At 52.0% G+C, this 20,758-nt stretch overlaps 1 protein-coding gene across 4 annotated transcripts in view; it reads right to left on the reverse strand.

Moving 5' to 3' along the window:
- Positions 1-20,758, reverse strand: part of exd3 (exonuclease 3'-5' domain containing 3) — a 459,468-nt gene that overhangs the window by 400,503 nt on the left and 38,207 nt on the right. For all 4 annotated transcript variants that reach the window (XM_067977292.1, XM_067977295.1, XM_067977294.1 and 1 more), the window contains exon 3: positions 7,260-7,306. The gene's annotated coding sequence lies outside the window, so the exon portion shown is untranslated. The remainder of the gene's footprint in view (positions 1-7,259; positions 7,307-20,758) is intronic.

Raw genomic sequence — 20,758 nt, forward strand, 5'->3', positions numbered from 1 at the left:
GGACACGGGTCAGGTACAGTAATTGGGGACTGAGATTAGGGACACGGGCCAGGTACAGTAACTGGGGACTGAGATTAGGGACACGGGTCAGGTACAGTAACTGGGGACTGAGATTAGGGACACAGTTCAGGTACAGTAACTGGGGACTGAGATTAGGGACACGGGTCAGGTACAGTAATTGGGGACTGAGATTAGGGACACGGGTCAGGTACAGTAACTGGGGACTGAGATTAGGGACACGGGCCAGGTACAGTAACTGGGGACTGAGATTAGGGACACGGGCCAGGTACAGTAACTGGGGACTGAGATTAGGGACACGGGCCAGGTACAGTAACTGGGGACTGAGATTAGGGACACGGGACAGGTACAGTAATTGGAACCTGAGATAAGGGACACGGGCCAGGTACAGTAACTGGGGACTGAGATTAGGGACACGGGCCAGGTACAGTTACTGGGGACTGAGATTCGGGACACGGGTCAGGTACAGTAACTGGAACCTGAGATTAGGGACACGGGTCAGGTACAGTAACTGGAACCTGAGATAAGGGACACTGGTCAGGTACAGTAACTGGGGACTGAGATTAGGGACACGGGTCAGGTACAGTAATTGGGGACTGAGATTAGGGACACGGGTCAGGTCCAGTAAGTGGGACTGAGATTAGTACAGGGGTCAGGTACAATAACTGGGACTGAGATTCGGGACACGGGTCAGGTACAGTAACTGGAACCTGAGATAAGGGACAGGGGTCAGGTCCAGTAAGTGGGACTGAGATTAGTACAGGGGTCAGGTGCAGTAACTGGAACCTGAGATTAGGGACACGGGCCAGGTACAGTAACTGGGACTGAGATTAGGGACAGGGGCCAGGTACAGTAACTGGGACTGAGATTCGGGACACGGGTCAGGTACAGTAACTGGAACCTGAGATAAGGGACAGGGGTCAGGTCCAGTAAGTGGGACTGAGATTAGTACAGGGGTCAGGTACAGTAACTGGAACCTGAGATTAGGGACATGGGTCAGGTACAGTAACTGGGGACTGAGATTGGGGACACGGGTCAGGTACAGTAATTGGGGACTGAGATTAGGGACACGGGTCAGGTACAATAACTGGGGACTGTGATTAGGGACACGGGTCAGGTACAGTAATTGGGACTCAGTTTCGGGATGAGCAGCTGGATACAGAGACTGTTCGCACCCCTCTATCTCACACTGTCAGTCGGACCAGCCCATGGCACTGGAAGAGCAACAGAGCAGCATTCGTGAATTTAACAAGGAGGGTTGATCTGATGCCTTACTCCACATTGTACAATGTGAAGTGTTGGAAGACTGACCCCCGGGGCCGTGCCGGGCCGTGCCGGGTCCCCCGGGGCCGTGCCGGGGCCGTGCCGGGTCCCCCGGGGCCGTGCCGGGACCCCCGGGGCCGTGCCGGGCCGCCCGGGGCCGTGCCGGGTCCCCCGGGGCCGTGCCGGGACCCCCGGGGCCGTGCCGGGCCGTGCCGGGTCCCCCGGGGCCGTGCCGGGTCCCCCGGGGCCGTGCCGGGGCCGTGCCGGGTCCCCCGGGGCCGTGCCGGGTCCCCCGGGGCCGTGCCGGGCCGTGCCGGGTCCCCCGGGGCCGTGCCGGGTCCCCCGGGGCCGTGCCGGGGTCCCCCGGGGCCGTGCCGGGGCCGTGCCGGGTCCCCCGGGGCCGTGCCGGGTCCCCCGGGGCCGTGCCGGGTCCCCCGGGGCCGTGCCGGGTTCACATGCTGAACAGTCTGGAGCATTCGTTCAGAAAAACAAACTTCCTCTTTGCAGCATAATACACTGTAACCATGGCAACACAATGGAGTAAGCAGTAAGAATTGTCTTTTGGAGATGTATGAGCCTGATAACAGACCCACTGCGAGAGAGGCTGTTTGGCCGGATTTCGGCCCACTCCTGACACTGTCTGAATAAGCAGCTGAGTCTGGAGCTCATATCAGCCCAGGGTTCCGAGTCTGACCAAGCAGTAACACTGTTAAACCAGGCTCGAGGACAGAACTACAGACGTGTCTGTGAGGGCACCCACACAGACACATGCCCACAGAGACACGCCCCATTCGCACAGTTTGGTGGCTCAGGTAGGCATTCAAGAGATCCCATGGCACACTGCAGAGCTGGGAGCTTCCCTGGTCAGTGTGGTTCCCTCAACCAACACCACCAAATACAGATTAAGTGGTCATTGCTGTCCATGGGATCTTGTAGTGCACAAGATGGCTGACACAATTATCGACACAACAGTCACTACAAGTCCGGCAATGTCCCGCAGATGGTCTCCTATTTTATATATTTACACAGCAAATGTTAATTGTCCTGAAAGCCAACAGCCTGGACACAGTACAGCCTTAACTCTCCAAACATACTCTTGACTTCTGTGAATTGCCACTGAACCAGTCCAGTTTTCAGTCATACAGCACCCTTTGTACAGAGCTCAAATATCATTCCTGTCATGTGTAGCTGACAGCCAACTATTTCTGACACTGCCGTTTCTGTAAACATACTCATACGGTGTGAAAATCCACAACATGTACAGTGATGTCAGCTGCTGTTGCCTTGAACACATGGGAATGCAGAAATGTGAACATTCCTGAATTGGGAGATTTTGTAGATTGTTGCTTATGATTACTTGGAACGAAGCTTCCTGTGAATTACAGGCCCTCCTGCATCTCCTTCAGGGAGGGAGCCCGCTCAAACTCACACACACACACACACAGAGACATGCACACACACAGAGACACTGACACGTGCCCACGCAGACAGACAGACACAGAGACACGCACACACACAGAGACACTGACACGTGCCCATGCAGACAGACAGACACAGACACGCACACACACAGAGACACTGACACGTGCCCACGCAGACAGACAGACACAGAGACACGCACACACACACAGATACACACACAGACATGTGCACACAGACCCACAGATAAACACACAGACATGTGCACACAGACCCACAGATAAACACACACTTTAAATGACTAAACTCTCCAGTATCCAATGAAACTATTTCAGTGTGACAAGATCTTGCTAACAATCTCTCCAACGCAGTTACTGATGAGGGGATAAAAGGCACCATGAAAGTCTATGCTCAATGCAATAACTGAATTTTACAGCACAGAAGAAGGCCCTTCAGCCCATCAAGCATGTCCCACTCCCATGTCCTGACCCCATGCCCCATTTAACTATTTATCCACTTTCTTTTTAAAACCTGTTGTGGATTCTGCCCCCTCCCACCGTTTCTAGTCTGCCTTTCAATGACCTGATATCCCTCAGCATCATTTCTCCTCACCGCTCCCTTCAGTCTCATGATCTGAATTATATACCCTCCAGTTACCCACTCAAACTGGGAAATGGTTTTGCCATTTCCCGTTATCAAAACCCCTCCTAACTTTGAGCATTCCATTCGCTCACTTCTCAATCCTCTTTGTTCGAAGGAAAAGAGCCCCAGTTTCTTTAGACTCTCCTCATAACTGAAGCCTCTATTCACAGTGACCCTCACTTAGTCTTTCTGCCTTTAGTCCCTTCCATGTGTCCTGTTCTCCACTGGATAGATGAGAAACCAGTAGTTCTCGACTTTTCTCATCTTCTGGAATCATACACCACAGGAGGCGGCCATTCGGCCCTTCGTGCCTGTGCCAGCTCTTTGAAAGAGCTATCTAATCAGTCCCACTCCCCTGCTCTTACCCCAGAGCCCTGCAAATTTCTCCTTTTCAAGCATTATTCCAATTCCCCTTTGAAAGTTACTGTTGAATCTGTCTCCACCGTCCTTCCACGCAGTGCATTCCACATCATAACAACTCGCTGCGTAAAATTTTCCCCTCCTATACCCCCTGGATTTTTTGGCAATTCCCTTAAATCTGTGTCGTCTGGTTAGCGACTCCCCCCTCCCACTGGAAATAGTCTCTCCATATTTATTCTATCAAAATCCCTCATGATTTTGAACACCTGTATTAAATCTCCCATTAAACGTCTCTGCTGTAAGGGGGACAATCCCAGTTCCTCTAGTCTCTGCTACTGTTTCAATCTGAGTTAGTGTCCTGCAAATACAGCCTTTCACCGAGGTTCAAACAAGTCAAGTGTTTCAACACCAAACATGCGGCCTGATTTCTCAATTTAAGTCCTAGTTAGAAGCGAAAAAAATCAAGTGGAAAATGTATTTCAATGATAAAGTGAATTGAGTGTCAGCCACTGACAATGTCATTGTAATTATCCACCATCTGTAAGGCTCAAGTATATAAACATCAACTTCCTGAGGATATGTTTTGTGCAGCAGCAGAACCTTCAGCAACCACTCCTCCACTCACCGACCCTCACTGGGGGGGCTGTTCCCCGGGCACCGACCCTCACTGGGGGACAGTTCCACGGGCACCGACCCCCACTGGGGGACAGTTCCACAGACACTGACTCTCACTGGGGGACAGTTCCACAGACACCGACTCTCACTGGGGGACAGTCCCACAGGCACCGACCCCCACTGGGGGACAGTTCCACAGACACCGACTCTCACTGGGGGACAGTTCCACAGGCACTGACTCTCGCTGGGGGACAGTTCCACAGGCACTGACTCTCACTGGGGGACAGTTCCACAGACACTGACTCTCACTGGGGGACAGTTCCACAGACACTGACTCTCACTGGGGGACAGTTCCACAGACACTGACTCTCACTGGGGGACAGTTCCACAGACACTGACCCCCACTGGGGGACAGTTCCACAGACACTGACTCTCACTGGGGGACAGTTCCACAGGCACTGACTCTCACTGGGGGACAGTTCCACAGGCACTGACTCTCACTGGGGGACAGTTCCACAGGCACTGACTCTCACTGGGGGACAGTTCCACAGACACTGACTCTCACTGGGGGACAGTTCCACAGACACTGACTCTCACTGGGGGACAGTTCCACAGACACTGACTCTCACTGGGGGACAGTTCCACAGACACTGACTCTCACTGGGGGACAGTCCCACAGACACTGACTCTCACTGGGGGACAGTTCCACGGACACTGACTCTCACTGGGGGACAGTTCCACAGACACTGACTCTCACTGGGGGACAGTTCCACAGACACTGACTCTCACTGGGGGACAGTTCCACAGACACTGACTCTCACTGGGGGATAGTTCCACAGACACTGACTCTCACTGGGGGACAGTTCCACAGACACTGACTCTCACTGGGGGACAGTTCCACAGACACCGACTCTCACTGGGGGACAGTTCCACAGACACATACTCTCACTGGGGGACAGTTCCACAGGCACTGACTCTCACTGGGGGACAGTTCCACAGGCACTGACTCTCACTGGGGGACAGTTCCACAGACACTGACTCTCACTGGGGGACAGTTCCACAGACACTGACTCTCACTGGGGGACAGTTCCACAGACACTGACTCTCACTGGGGGACAGTTCCACAGGCACTGACTCTCACTGGGGGACAGTTCCACAGGCACTGACTCTCACTGGGGGACAGTTCCACAGACACTGACTCTCACTGGGGGACAGTTCCACAGACACTGACTCTCACTGGGGGACAGTTCCACAGACACTGACTCTCACTGGGGGACAGTTCCACAGACACTGACTCTCACTGGGGGACAGTTCCACAGACACCGACTCTCACTGGGGGACAGTTCCACAGACACTGACTCTCACTGGGGGACAGTTCCACAGACACCGACTCTCACTGGGGGACAGTTCCACAGACACTGACTCTCACTGGGGGACAGTTCCACAGACACTGACTCTCACTGGGGGACAGTTCCACAGACACTGACTCTCACTGGGGGACAGTTCCACAGACACTGACTCTCACTGGGGGACAGTTCCACAGACACTGACTCTCACTGGGGGACAGTTCCACAGACACTGACTCTCACTGGGGGACAGTTCCACAGACACCGACTCTCACTGGGGGACGGTTCCGCAGGCTATGTGGAGAGCACATGACAATCGGATTAGTGTGGGATTATTGCAGGATTATGAGGAGAGAGCGGGACAGTTGGATTTGTGTGGGATTAATACAGGGCTGTGGGTAGAGATCGGGGCAATGGGATCAGTTTGGGATTGATACAGAGCTGTGAGGGGAGAGTGGAATTAATGTGGGATTAATGCAGACCTATGAGGAGGGAACAGGGCAGTGGGATTAGTTTGGGATTGTACTTGCGAAAAGCCAGCTGAGGGACGACGGGGAAATGGCCTCCTTCTGTGCTGTAAACTGCGGTGTTAAGTCCCCACTGTGTAGTGGTTCGAACAGTCCCACGTGAGATTAGTTGGTCAGCCTCAGTCCAGTTCCTAGTGGTGACGGCCGACAGCGTAACTGTGTCCCTAATTTGGCACTACAGTGGGATCCAACTCCGAGGCGGTGAGGCTGGGTCTGAAGCCCATTCTTGGCCAGGGTAGGTTGAGCCTCACTTTACATCTAAGCAATTGTATGTGAGTGGGGAGTGCTTGGCCCTAAATCTGGGTCCCTGAAGTGGAAGTGTGCTATTGTGGAAACAAACAACTTAAAATGTCCTCCTGAATGAGCTGTAATATTCCAACACTGCCTTGTAACACAAGTCAATACAGTCCTGGCCCACACTCAGCCCGTCAGTACTGAATATTTTCAGTAGGAAATCTTCTTAAGGGAGCCTTTAATTTGCATGTGTTTATTTCTTTCCAATCACAAAAGCAAACACGAGATTTATCAGATAGTAAATCCCAGGTCAGGGCCAAGGGTTAGGGTTACACATAAATTACACATTTCTTTTTAATGAAACAAAAATAAGCTTGAATTTGGGCCCAGAGAGGAGTCGGAGGATGAAAGTATTGCAGGGTCAAGGAAGAGCGGGAGAATTTTGGGATAGCAGCATCCCCGAACTGGGATTCAGTGGGTGCCAAGAAACACAAAGCCTGGTCTCACTCACACAGGAAAACAAACTGTCCACTCCTAATACACTGAGACAAGTACACTCGCACACACAGGTACACAGAGGCAGGTACACTGAGACGCACACAGGTACGGGGACACACGCACACAGGTACACGGACACAGGTACAGGTACACTCGCACACACAGGCACACGGAGACGGAGGCAGGTACGCGGAGGCAGGTATTTATTGACTTCTTGAGTTTTGAGTATTTATAATTAAAAATGAACTAAAGCTACAACAGCTCAGTACTCAGTTCATTCTCTTTTTTTCACACATACCAACACAAATCTGTTTGAAAGAACTCAACATAAATTTACCTGAATAAAGCTTTTGAAATCGTCGTCCAGCTTTTCTTCAAGTACGTCTAAAAAAGCACCAAATAGATTTTGTTAGAGACTACAAGCAAAGCATTATAATAATTTGGCAAGTTAAATGCTATTGATGCATGCTGGGAAAATGTGCACACTGCACATGCTCAGACAGCAAGGCCTGTCCTCAGCGAATCGAGGCCCCTCTCTGGGCGGAACCATTGAATCCAATCCCAGGTCTTTAGGGGAATTCAAATAATTATCAAATGTATAAAAGGTCACAAAAAACAATTCAACGGATACATTTAATCTAGTTATGAAAGGCCATTTTTTTATATTTTGGTTTGAAACCTAATTTTTAATAAATTAGACATTTCAGTTGCTAAGAAAAAAAAATAGCCCATTAACAAACCATGACAGGCAACAGGGGAAGTAGGAACATAGAAAGAGGAGTGGGCCATTGTAGACCCTGTAAGGTTTACAGGGGGAGTTTCAATATTAAATCTGGCCCATGTGGTTTAGGAACAAAGATTGGAGGGTAAAACAGTAAATGAACAATGCAAGGTCTTCAAAGAGGAGGCAGTTCAGGTACAGAGTAGACACATTCCCATGAGGGGGAAAGGAAGGGCATCCAAACCTAGAGCTCCCTGGATGAATAAAGGTATTGACATTAAAATGAAACAGAAAAAGGAGGCTTATGATAAATGTCAGGCTCATAATAGAGAACCAAGCTGAATACAGAGTGCAGAGGAGAACTGAAAAAGGAAAGAAGAGTGACTGAGAGGGTATCATGAGAAGAGATTAGCGGGCAACATAAAAGGGAACTCAAAGGTCATTTATTAACACACCGAGTAAAAGGGTAGTCAAAGGGTGGGCTGATTAGGGACCAAAAAGAAGATCTTGTGGAGGCAGAGAGCATGGCTGAGGTACTAAATGAATACTTTGCATTTGGTTCTGACGAAGGGTCTTCGACCTGAAACGTTAACTCTGTTTCTTTCTCCACAGATGCTGCCTCACTTACTGAGCTTTTCCAGCATTTTCTGTTTTTTCTTTGCATCTGTCTTCACTAAAGAGGATCTGCCAATGTCACAGTAGGTTGGAGAGATTACCGGACAGAGGGTGTGGAGTGGCTGAGGACACAGGGACAGGGGGCCTGGGTCAGGGGACAGAGACCATATGGTTCCCCATAGGGTTTGAAAAATTCACCTTTGGGCAGCTTTTGGAAAAGGTAGACTCCTTGCTTCTGAAATTATTAGCAGGATGTGTGGCTTGAAATGGGGTATTTACTTCGGTCTTTGGCTACACTTAATATTCTGTGACTTCCATCTTATCTGTGAAACTGCCAGGGTCTCAGATTTTCTCCTTCACGATTTTGTACCACAGGATTTTCTATTTTTTGGCTGTATTTTTTCCCCAAAAAAACTTCCTTTGGCAGAGAAAGCTTCCTCCAGAAGAATGTGGAGTGCTTCACTCCAGTTCATTGGTTCCGCTCCACATACCGTGAAATATACTCCCAAAGCACAACACTTCAATAGAGGGTGGGAACCTGGAGCTATAGGAGTGGCCAGCACAACACAGCAAAACCCCACCTCCACTTTCAGCTCGATTCCAAGAGTCGTGTCCAGTGAATGGGTGAGGATGACTCCGATACTGCCACCTTACAGCTATCCTGCAGCTGGGACAAGAAGGCATTACAATTGGCCTCAGTGCTCCTGGGTTAGAAAGGGGAGAAGACTCTTCGAGTTCCCACTCCCAATCAGCTCACAGTGACCTGTGCTAGAAAGTCTGTCCCTGCCTCAGCCCATCTGCTGCTGAAACCCTCATCTGTGCCTTTGTTACCTCCAGACTCAACTATTCCAATGCTCTCCTGGCCGGCCTCCCACCTTCCACCCTCCATAAACTTGAACTCATCCAAACCTCTGCTGCCTGTATGCTAACTCACACCAAGTCCTGTTCACCCATCACCCCCATGTCCAATGACCTACATTGGTTCCCGGTCCCGGAACGTCTCGATTTTAAAATTCTCATCCTCATGTTCAAATCCCTCCATGGCCTCGCCCCTCCCTAGCTCTGTAACCTCCTCCAGCCCTACGCTCCCAGATCTCTGCGCTCCTCCAATTTTAAATTCCACAAGCTTTCGGAGTTCACCTGAGGAAGGAGGAAGCCTCCGAAAGCTTGTGGAATTTAAAATAAAATTGTTGGACTATAACTTGGTGTTGTGAAATTGTTTACAATTGTCAACCCCAGTCCATCACCGGCATCTCCACATCACGGTTAACTACAGTAAGGAAGCTGCAGTTGTAATTTTTAACTCCGAGCATTTCACCTTTGAGTTCCCAGAGTGTGGCGAGGACTCAGATTGCTGGGTTTACACCATCAGCAGTGGTGATTTCTCACTGCCCCAGGCCCTTTGCGCTGGTCTGACACAGATCTGTACAATGGTTGTTGAGGGGCAGCGTGGCGAGGAGAGAGTCCAGTTACCTCCCCTACCTGTAGCTGACTAAAAGTGCATGAGATCCTTTGGGTGCAGGTGAGCTGTCACCATGGATAACACCAATTCAACCAATCTAGAAACCCCACAAGGCTGACAAATTACTTCCAAAAAAACAATTCAAGTAACAACCAAAAACTGCCCTGAACATAGGTCAATATTCATCCCTCAGCCAACATCACTAAACAAAAACAGATTATCTGCTCATTTATCTCTTTGCTGTTAGTGGGATCTTGCTGTGTGTAAATTGGCTGCAGAGTTTCTCTCCTGTACAACAGTGACTACACTTCAAATCCTCTTCATTAGCTGTGAAGTGCTTTGGGATGTCCTGAGGTTGTGAAAGACATTATATAAATGTAAGTTCTGTCTATGACAAGGATCCAGAGACTGAGGAAGTTAAACCCTGTTTTTTTTACATGACATTTCAGGATTCTCACCAGGATTCTGGGAACACAATTCACAGTCGGGGCCCTTTTTTCTGTGAAAAATTAAACCTAAAAGGACTTGCTGAAATAAGATGTAAAAACAAGTGCTGAGAGTGCAGTGGGACAGGAGATGGTTGTAAGTTAAGCTCCAGTATATTGAACACTGATACTACTGGGAGGAGGTGGTGAATGTAGATATTTATGAAGTGGGATGTGAGTACTGGTTCATTGACATGGGGACATGCCGCCTGCCAAAGGAAGCTTGGATTTATTCACATGCACAAGATACAGATACCACCTGTTACTTTCCACTAATTGACGATAGATTCACACTTGGTAAACTTGGAAGGGATTCCCTTACAATCATTACAATACATTAAAGGGGAAGAGAGAGTTTTCCTTATAGTCAAATCATCCTCAGCAGAGTCTTGTGACTGATAGTCCCTCAGGCCCTGTAGTTTTGCACAGAGTTCACAGTGGGGATACTGGAATCCTTCCTGTCCCGGGCAAGGTGAGGCAAGCTGACACTGTGCTTCCAGCAACTCAGAAAATCAAGGGCTTATGAAAGTAGTCTCATGGGATTTCTCAGTCTGTCTTATTTCAGTATAAAACCCGGGGGGGGGGTACGGGTACTTTGAATAAAAATCCCCACCCCCTCGACTCCCCTTCCCCTTTAAATAGGCAGTTCCACTGGTATCAGCCATGGCAACCACTGGCTGACAAGGAGTAATGACTGAACTCCACATTGGCAAAAGAAACAGGAGGGAGATGAGGAGAATTTTTATTTTACGCAGCGAGTTGTGATGATCTGGAATTCACTGCCTGAAAGGGCGGTGGAAGCAGATTCAATAGTAACTTTCAAAAGGGAATTAGATAAATACTTGAAAAGGAAAAGTTTGCAGGACTATGGGGAAAAGAGCAGGGGAGTGGGACAAATTGGATAGTTCTATCAAAGAGCCAGCACGAGTACGATAGGCCAAATGGCCTCCTCCTGCACTCCATGATTCCATAAAATAAAAGCACCAGATAGGAAAATGATTGCAAGGAAGTAATCTCACATCAGGGTTGGGAACAGTTAGAAACTGCTCAAACATTGCCCCCATGCTCCATGACATCATCTCAATCCTGGCAGGAATTTCTGCTCAGGAATCCTCCCAGGCAAGTAATCTGAAAAGCACTCTCAGAAACTCTCTCTATCTGCAGCTTAATGCTTTAATTGTTCACCCGTCAGCTCACACAACAGATCCAGTACATTTTTTAGATCCTTCCACCGTGTTTTGCCATCTGTCCCTCTGCTCCTTGTGTCACTGCTACTGGACAGCCTCACAAACCCATGTGTGATTCCCTCCTTCAGGTGCAGGTCCAGGAGTGTGTGGGATTCCCTCCTTCAGGTGCAGGTCCAGGAGTGTGTGGGATTCCCTCCTTCAGGTGCAGGTCCAGGAGTGTGTGGGATTCCCTCCTTCAGGTGCAGGTCCAGGAGTGTGTGTGTGTGTGTCAGCAGCTTCTCCCGACTGCAGTTTATTGCAGCTCAGGCCCTCTCCCAACACACCCTCCACATGGGAATGAGTCACACAGCCTCACAACTCTCTGTGTGAAGAGGTTTCTCCTTCTCTCTGTTCTAAATCTCTCCTATTTAATCTTGTATCTCTGGCCCCTCGTTCGAGACTCTCAACTACTAGGAACAGTCTGCTTCTATCTACTCTGTCCCAATCTTTCACAATTCTGAACAATTCTATCATATTGCCCTGTTATCTCGTACCAAATCATAGCTGAAAGAACTAACAACTGAATCCTTTCAAATGTGGACGGAGCCTCTGTACACAGGTTCACAAGGTTCCAGAAAATTGTCACCACTTTACAGAGAGCAATGTGAGAATGAGAGGAGAGATTGCAGAGCTGGAGTGTTCTGTCCTGACTCGACAGAAAGATGCTGTACTCCTCCCACAGAGAGTCTCTGCCCGCCTGGTTCCTGGCACAGGCTGGCAAGGGATTGCGAGCAGTGAGGGACTGGCCCAGTCAGGCTGTGGATCAGATTGCCAAGTCAGAGGGTGTTTATTTAATGTCAGGGGAGGCTCAGTGTAAGAAGGAGGGCGTCCCTGGCTCCATCCACACACAGGCCTCTCCTGCCTGGAAACACTGGGGCTGGAGCTGGTTATGTAACGATCTCTGGTGTCTCCTACTGGCCAGCTGACTTTACATTAAGGAACTGAATGGCACCGCCCGCGGTCGCGCGGCCCGGTCACAGCCCGCGGTCGCGCGGCCCGGTCACCGCCCGCGGTCGCGTGATCCCAAGTGCAACTAAACCCCACTAATCCAACGAGGTCTGCGAAATATCAGACATCTCCCTCCAATTGATACGCATTGCTATATAATCACAGCTTTAAAGATGGAACAGGATAACAATTACACTTGTGCGCAGTTTATAACTGGATAAAGGAAGTGATATTCATATATTAAAAATTTTACATTCACTTCCTGTCAACTTTTTCCAATATCAACTCCTATGTCACAATTTATAATGGGAAATGGCCAGGTAAATTTGTCACACCGTAATTACACCCTCCGGCCGCCGGTAACACCGTAATTACACCCTCCCGCCGCCGGTAACACTGCAATTACACCCTCCGGCCGCCGGTAACACCGTAATTACACCCTCACGCCGCCGGCAACAGTGTAATTACACCCTCCCGCCACCGGTAACACTGTAATTACACCCTCCCGCCACCGGTAACACTGTAATTACACCCTCCCGCCACCGGTAACACTGTAATTACACCCTCCCGCCACCGGTAACAGTGTAATTACACCCTCCCGCCACCGGTAACACTGTAATTACACCCTCCCGCCACCGGTAACACTGTAATTACACCCTCCCGCCACCGGGAACACTGTAATTACACCCTCGCGCCACCGGTAACACTGTAATTACACCCTCCCGCCACCGGCAACAGTGTAATTACACCCTCCCGCCACCGGTAACAGTGTAATTACACCCTCCCGCCACCGGTAACAGTGTAATTACACCCTCCCGCCACCGGTAACAGTGTAATTACACCCTCCCGCCACCGGTAACAGTGAAATTACACCCTCCCGCCACCGGCAACAGTGTAATTACACCCTCCCGCCACCGGCAACAGTGTAATTACATCCTCCCGCCACTGGGAACAGTGTAATTACACCCTCCCGCCACCGGTAACAGTGTAATTACACCCTCCCGCCACTGGGAACAGTGTAATTACACCCTCCCGCCACCGGTAACAGTGTAATTACACCCTCCCGCCACCGGTAACACTAATTACACCCTCCCGCCACCGGTAACAGTGTAATTACACCCTCCCACCACCGGTAACACTAATTACAACCTCCCGCCACCGGTAACAGTGTAATTACACCCTCCCGCCACCGGTAACAGTGTAATTACACCCTCCCGCCACCGGTAACAGTGTAATTACACCCTCCCACCACCGGTAACACTAATTACACCCTCCCGCCACCGGTAACACTGTAATTACACCCTCCCGCCACCGGTAACAGTGTAATTACACCCTCCCGCCACCGGCAACAGTGTAATTACACCCTCCCGCCACCGTTAACACTGTAATTACACCCTCCCGCCACCGGCAACAGTGTAATTACACCCTCCCGCCACCGGTAAAACACTGTAATTACACCCTCCCGCCACCGGTAACAGTGTAATTACACCCTCCCGCCACCGGTAACACTGTAATTACACCCTCCCGCCACCGGCAACAGTGTAATTACACCCTCCCGCCACCGGTAACACTGTAATTACACCCTCCCGCCACCGGTAACAGTGTAATTACACCCTCCCGACACCGGTAACACTGTAATTACACCCTCCCGCCACCGGTAACACTGTAATTACACCCTCCCGCCACCGGCAACAGTGTAATTACACCCTCCCGCCACCGGTAACAGTGTAATTACACCCTCCCGCCACCGGTAACACTGTAATTACACCCTCCCGCCACCGGTAACACTGTAATTACACCCTCCCGCCACCGGTAATACTGTAATTACACCCTCCCGCCACCGGGAACAGTGTAATTCCACCCTCCCGCCACCGGCAACAGTGTAATTACACCCTCCCGCCACCGGAAACAGTGAAATTACACCCTCCCGCCATCGGTAACAGTGTAATTACACCCTCCCGCCACCGGCAACACTGTAATTACACCCTCCCGCCACCGGTAACACTAATTACACCCTCCCGCCACCGGTAACAGTGTAATTACACCCTCCCGCCACCGGTAACACTGTAATTACACCCTCCCGCCACCGGTAACACTGTAATTACACCCTCCCGCCACCGGCAACAGTGTAATTACACCCTCCCGCCACTGGCAACAGTGGAATTACACCCTCCCGCCACAGATAACACTGTAATTACACCCTCCCGCCACCGGCAATAGTGTAATTACACCCTCCCGCCACCGGTAACAGTGTAATTACACCCTCCCGCCACCGGCAACAGTGTAATTACACCCTCCCGCCACAGGTAACACTGTAATTACACCCTCCCGCCACCGGCAACAGTGTAATTACACCCTCCAGCCACCGGTAACACTGTAATTACACCCTCCCGCCACCGGTAACACTGTAATTCCACCCTCCCGCCACCGGCAACAGTGTAATTACACCCTCCCGCCACCGGCAACAGTGAAATTACACCCTCCCGCCACCGGCAACAGTGTAATTCCACCCTCCCGCCACCGGCAACAGTGTAATTACACCCTCCCGCCACCGGCAACAGTGTAATTACACCCTCCCGCCACCGGCAACACTGTAATTACACCCTCCCGCCACCGGCAACAGTGTAATTACACCCTCCCGCCACCGGTAACACTAATTACACCCTCCCGCCACCGGTAACAGTGTAATTACACCCTCCCGCCACCGGTAACACTAATTACACCCTCCCGCCACCGGTAACAGTGTAATTACACCCTCCCGCCACCGGCAACAGTGTAATTACACCCTCCCGCCACCGTTAACACTGTAATTACACCCTCCCGCCACCGGCAACAGTGTAATTACACCCTCCCGCCACCGGTAAAACACTGTAATTACACCCTCCCGCCACCGGTAACAGTGTAATTACACCCTCCCGCCACCGGTAACACTGTAATTACACCCTCCCGCCACCGGCAACAGTGTAATTACACCCTCCCGCCACCGGTAACACTGTAATTACACCCTCCCGCCACCGGTAACAGTGTAATTACACCCTCCCGCCACCGGTAACACTGTAATTACACCCTCCCGCCACCGGCAACAGTGTAATTACACCCTCCCGCCACCGGTAACACTGTAATTACACCCTCCCGCCACCGGCAACAGTGTAATTACACCCTCCCGCCACCGGTAACACTGTAATTACACCCTCCCGCCACCGGTAACACTGTAATTACACCCTCCCGCCACCGGTAACACTGTAATTACACCCTCCCGCCACCGGTAACACTGTAATTACACCCTCCCGCCACCGGCAACAGTGTAATTACACCCTCCCGCCACCGGTAACACTGTAATTACACCCTCCCGCCACCGGTAACACTGTAATTACACCCTCCCGCCACCGGCAACAGTGTAATTACACCCTCCCGCCACCGGCAACAGTGTAATTACACCCTCCCGCCACCGGCAACAGTGTAATTACACCCTCCCGCAACCAGCAACAGTGTAATTACACCCTCCCGCCACCGGCAACAGTGTAATTACACCCTCCCGCCACCGGTAACACTGTAATTACACCCTCCCGCCACCGGCAACACTGTAATTACACCCTCCCGCCACCGGTAACAGTGTTATTACACCCTCCCGCCACCGGTAACAGTGCAATTACACCCTCCCGCCACCGGTAACACTGTAATTACACCCTCCCGCCACCGGTAACACTGTAATTACACCCTCCCGCCACCGGTAACACTGTAATTACACCCTCCCGCCACCGGCAACAGTGTAATTACACCCTCCCGCCACCGGTAACACTGTAATTACACCCTCCCGCCACCGGTAACAGTGTAATCACACCCTCCCGCCACCGGTAACACTGTAATTACACCCTCCCGCCACCGGTAACAGTGTAATTACACCCTCCCGCCAACGGTAACAGTGTAATTCCACCCTCCCGCCACCGGCAACAGTGTAATTACACCTTCCTGCCACCGGTAACAATATAATTACACCCTCCCGCCATCGGCAACAGTGTAATTACACCCGCCCGCCACCGGTAACACTGTAATTACACCCTCCCGCCACCGGGAACACTGTAATTACACCCTCCCGCCACAGTTAACACTGTAATTACACCCTCCCGCCACCGGCAACAGTGTAATTACACCCTCCCGCCACCGGCAACAGTGTAATTACACCCTCCCGCCACCGGCAACAGTGTAATTACACCCTACCGCCACCGGCAACAGTGTAATTACACCCTCCCGCCACCGGCAACAGTGTAATTACACCCTCCCGCCACCGGCAACAGTGTAATTACACCCTCCCGCCACCGTTAACACTGTAATTACACCCTCCCGCCACCGGCAACAGTGTAATTACACCCTCGCGCCACCGGCAACAGTGGAATTACACCCTCTCGCCACCGGTAACAGTGTAATTACACCCTCCCGCCACCGGTAACACTGTAATTACACCCTCCCGCCACCGGCAACAGTGTAATTACACCCTCCCGCCACCGGTAACAGTGTAATTCCACCCTCCCGCCACCGGCAACAGTGTAATTACACCTTCCCGCCGCCGGCAACAATGTAACTGCACCCTCCCGCCACCGGCAACAGTGTAATTCCACCCTCCCGACACCGGCAACAGTGTAATTCCACCCTCCCGACACCGGCAACAGTGTAATTCCACCCTCCCGACACCGGAAACAGTGTAATTACACCCTCCCGCCACCGGCAACAGTGTAATTACACCCTCCCGCCACCGGCAACACTGTAATTACACACTCCCGCCACCGGCAAAACTGTAATTACACACTCCCGCCACCGGCAAAACTGTAATTACACCCTCCCGCCACCGGCAACACTGTAATTACACCCTCCCGCCACCGGTAACACTGTAATTACACCCTCCCGCCACCGGCAACAGTGTAATTACACCCTCCCGCCACCGGCAACAGTGCAATTACACCCTCCCGCCACCGGTAACAGTGTAATTACACCCTCCCGCCACCGGTAACACTAATTACACCCTCCCGCCACCGGTAACAGTGCAATTACACCCTCCCGCCACCGGTAACACTGTAATTACACCCTCCCGCCACCGGCAACAGTGTAATCACACCCTCCCGCCACCGGCAACAGTGTAATTACACCCTCCCGCCACCGGTAACAGTGTAATTACACCATCCCACCACCGGCAACAGTGTAATTACACCCTCCCGCCACCGGCAAAAGTGTAATTACACCCTCCCGCCACCGGTAATAGTGTAATTACACCCTCCCGCCAACGGAAACACTAATTACACCCTCCCGCCACCGGCAACAGTGTAATTACACCCTCCCGCCACCGGTAACACTGTAATTACACACTCCCGCCACCGGCAACAGTGCAATTCCACCCTCTCGCCACCGGTAACAGTGTAATTACACCCTCCCGCCACCGGTAACACTGTAATTACACCCTCCCGCCACCGGCAACAGTGTAATTACACCCTCGCGCCACCGGTAACAGTGCAATTACACCCTCCCGCCACCGGCAACAATGGAATTACACCCTCCCGCCACCGGCAACAATGGAATTACACCCTCGCGCCACCGGTAACAGTGCAATTACACCCTCCCGCCACCGGCAACAGTGTAATTACACCCTCGCGCCACCGGTAACACTGTAATTACACCCTCCCGCCACCGGCAACAGTGTAATTACACCCTCGCGCCACCGGTAACAGTGCAATTACACCCTCCCGCCACCGGCAACAATGGAATTACACCCTCCCGCCACCGGCAACAATGGAATTACACCCTCGCGCCACCGGCAACAGTGTAATTACACCCTCCCGCCACCGGTAACACTGTAATTACACCCTCCCGCCACGGGTAACACTGTAATTACACCCTCCCGCTACCGGCAACAGTGTAATTACACCCTCCCACCACCGGGAACACTAATTACACCCTCCCGCCACCGGTAACAGTGCAATTACACCCTCCCGCCACCGGTAACACTGTAATTACACCCTCCCGCCACCGGCAACAGTGAAATTACACCCTCCCGCCACTGGCAACAGTGAAATTACACCCTCCCGCCACCGGTAACACTGTAATTGCACCCTCCCGCCACCGGCAACAGTGTAATTACACCCTCCCGCCACCGGTAACACTAATTACACCCTCCCGCCACCGGTAACACTAATTACACCCTCCCGCCACCGGTAACAGTGTAATTACACCCTCCCGCCACCGGTAACAGTGTAATTACACCCTCCCGCCACCGGTAACACTGTAATTACACCCTACCGCCACCGGTAACACTGTAATTACACCCTCCCGCCACCGGTAACACTGTAATTACACCCTCCCGCCACCGGTAACACTGTAATTACACCCTCCCGCCACCGGTAACACTGTAATTACACCCTCCCGCCACCGGTAACACTGTAATTACACCCTCCCGCCACCGGCAACAGTGTAATTACACCCTCCCGCCACCGGCAACAGTGTAATTACACCATCCCGCCACCGGCAACAGTGTAATTACACCCTCCCGCCACCGGTAACACTGTAATTACACCCTCCCGCCACCGGCAACAGTGTAATTACACCCTCCCGCCACCGGTAACAGTGTAATTCCACCCTCCCGCCACCGGTAACAGTGTAATTACAGCCTCCCGCCACAGGTAACAGTGTAATTACACCCTCCCGCCACCGGTAACAGTGTAATTCCACCCTCCCGCCACCTGCAACAGTGTAATTACACCCTCCCGCCACCGGTAACAATATAATTACACCCTCCCGCCACCGGCAACAGTGTAAATACACCCTCCCGCCACCGGCAACAGTGTAATTACACACTCCCGCCACCGGCAAAACTGTAATTACACCCTCCCGCCACCGGCAACACTGTAATTACACCCTCCCGCCACCGGTAACACTGTAATTACACCCTCCCGCCACCGGCAACAGTGTAATTACACCCTCCCGCCACCGGCAACAGTGTAATTACACCCTCCCGCCACCGGTAACAGTGTAATTACACCCTCCCGCCACCGGTAACACTAATTACACCCTCCCGCCACCGGGAACACTAATTACACCCTCCCGCCACCGGTAACAGTGCAATTGCACCCTCCCGCCACCGGTAACACTGTAATTACACCCTCCCGCCACCGGTAACAGTGTAATTACACCCTCCCGCCACCGGTAACAGTGTCATTACACCCTCCCGCCACCGGCAACAGTGTAATTACACCCTCCCGCCACCGGCAACAGTGTAATTACACCCTCCCGCCACCGGTAATAGTGTAATTACACCCTCCCGCCACCGGTAACACTGTAATTACACCCTCCCGCCACCGGCAACAGTGTAATTACACCCTCCCGCCACCGGTAACACTGTAATTACACCCTCCTGCCACCGGTAACAGTGTAATTACACCCTCCCGCCACCGGCAACAGTGTAATTACACCCTCCCGCCACCGGTAACGGTGTAATTCCACCCTCCCGCCACCGGCAACAGTGTAATTACACCCTCCCGCCGTCGGCAACAATGTAACTGCACCCTCCCGCCACCGGCAACAGTGTAATTCCACCCTCCCGACACCGGCAACAGTGTAATTACACCCTCCCGCCACCGGTAACAATATAATTACACCCTCCCGCCACCGGCAACAGTGTAATTACACCCTCCCGCCACCGGCAACACTGTAATTACACACTCCCGCCACCGGCAAAACTGTAATTACACCCTCCCGCCACCGGCAACAGTGTAATTACACCCTCCCGCCACCGGTAACAATATAATTACACCCTCCCGCCACCGGCAACAGTGTAATTACACCCTCCCGCCACCGGCAACACTGTAATTACACCCTCCCGCCACCGGCAACAGTGTAATTACACCCTCCCGCCACCGGTAACAATATAATTACACCCTCCCGCCACCGGCAACAGTGTAATTGCACCATCCCACCACCGGCAACAGTGTAATTACACCCTCCCGCCACCGGCAACAGTGTAATTCCACCCTCCCGCCACCGGCAACAGTGTAATTACACCCTCCCGCCACCGGTAACACTGTAATTACACACTCCCGCCACCGGAAACACTAATTACACCCTCCCGCCACCGGGAACAGTGTAATTACACACTGGCGCCACCGGTAACAGTGCAATTACACCCTCCCGCCACCGGCAACAATGGAATTACACCCTCCCGCCACCGGCAACAATGGAATTACACCCTCGCGCCACCGGTAACAGTGCAATTACACCCTCCCGCCACCGGCAACAGTGTAATTACACCCTCCCGCCACCGGTAACACTGTAATTACACCCTCCCGCCACGGGTAACACTGTAATTACACCCTCCCGCTACCGGCAACAGTGTAATTA

The sequence above is a fragment of the Heptranchias perlo genome, unplaced genomic scaffold (assembly GCF_035084215.1).
Source record: "Heptranchias perlo isolate sHepPer1 unplaced genomic scaffold, sHepPer1.hap1 HAP1_SCAFFOLD_140, whole genome shotgun sequence".
NCBI classification, from domain to species: domain Eukaryota; kingdom Metazoa; phylum Chordata; class Chondrichthyes; order Hexanchiformes; family Hexanchidae; genus Heptranchias; species Heptranchias perlo.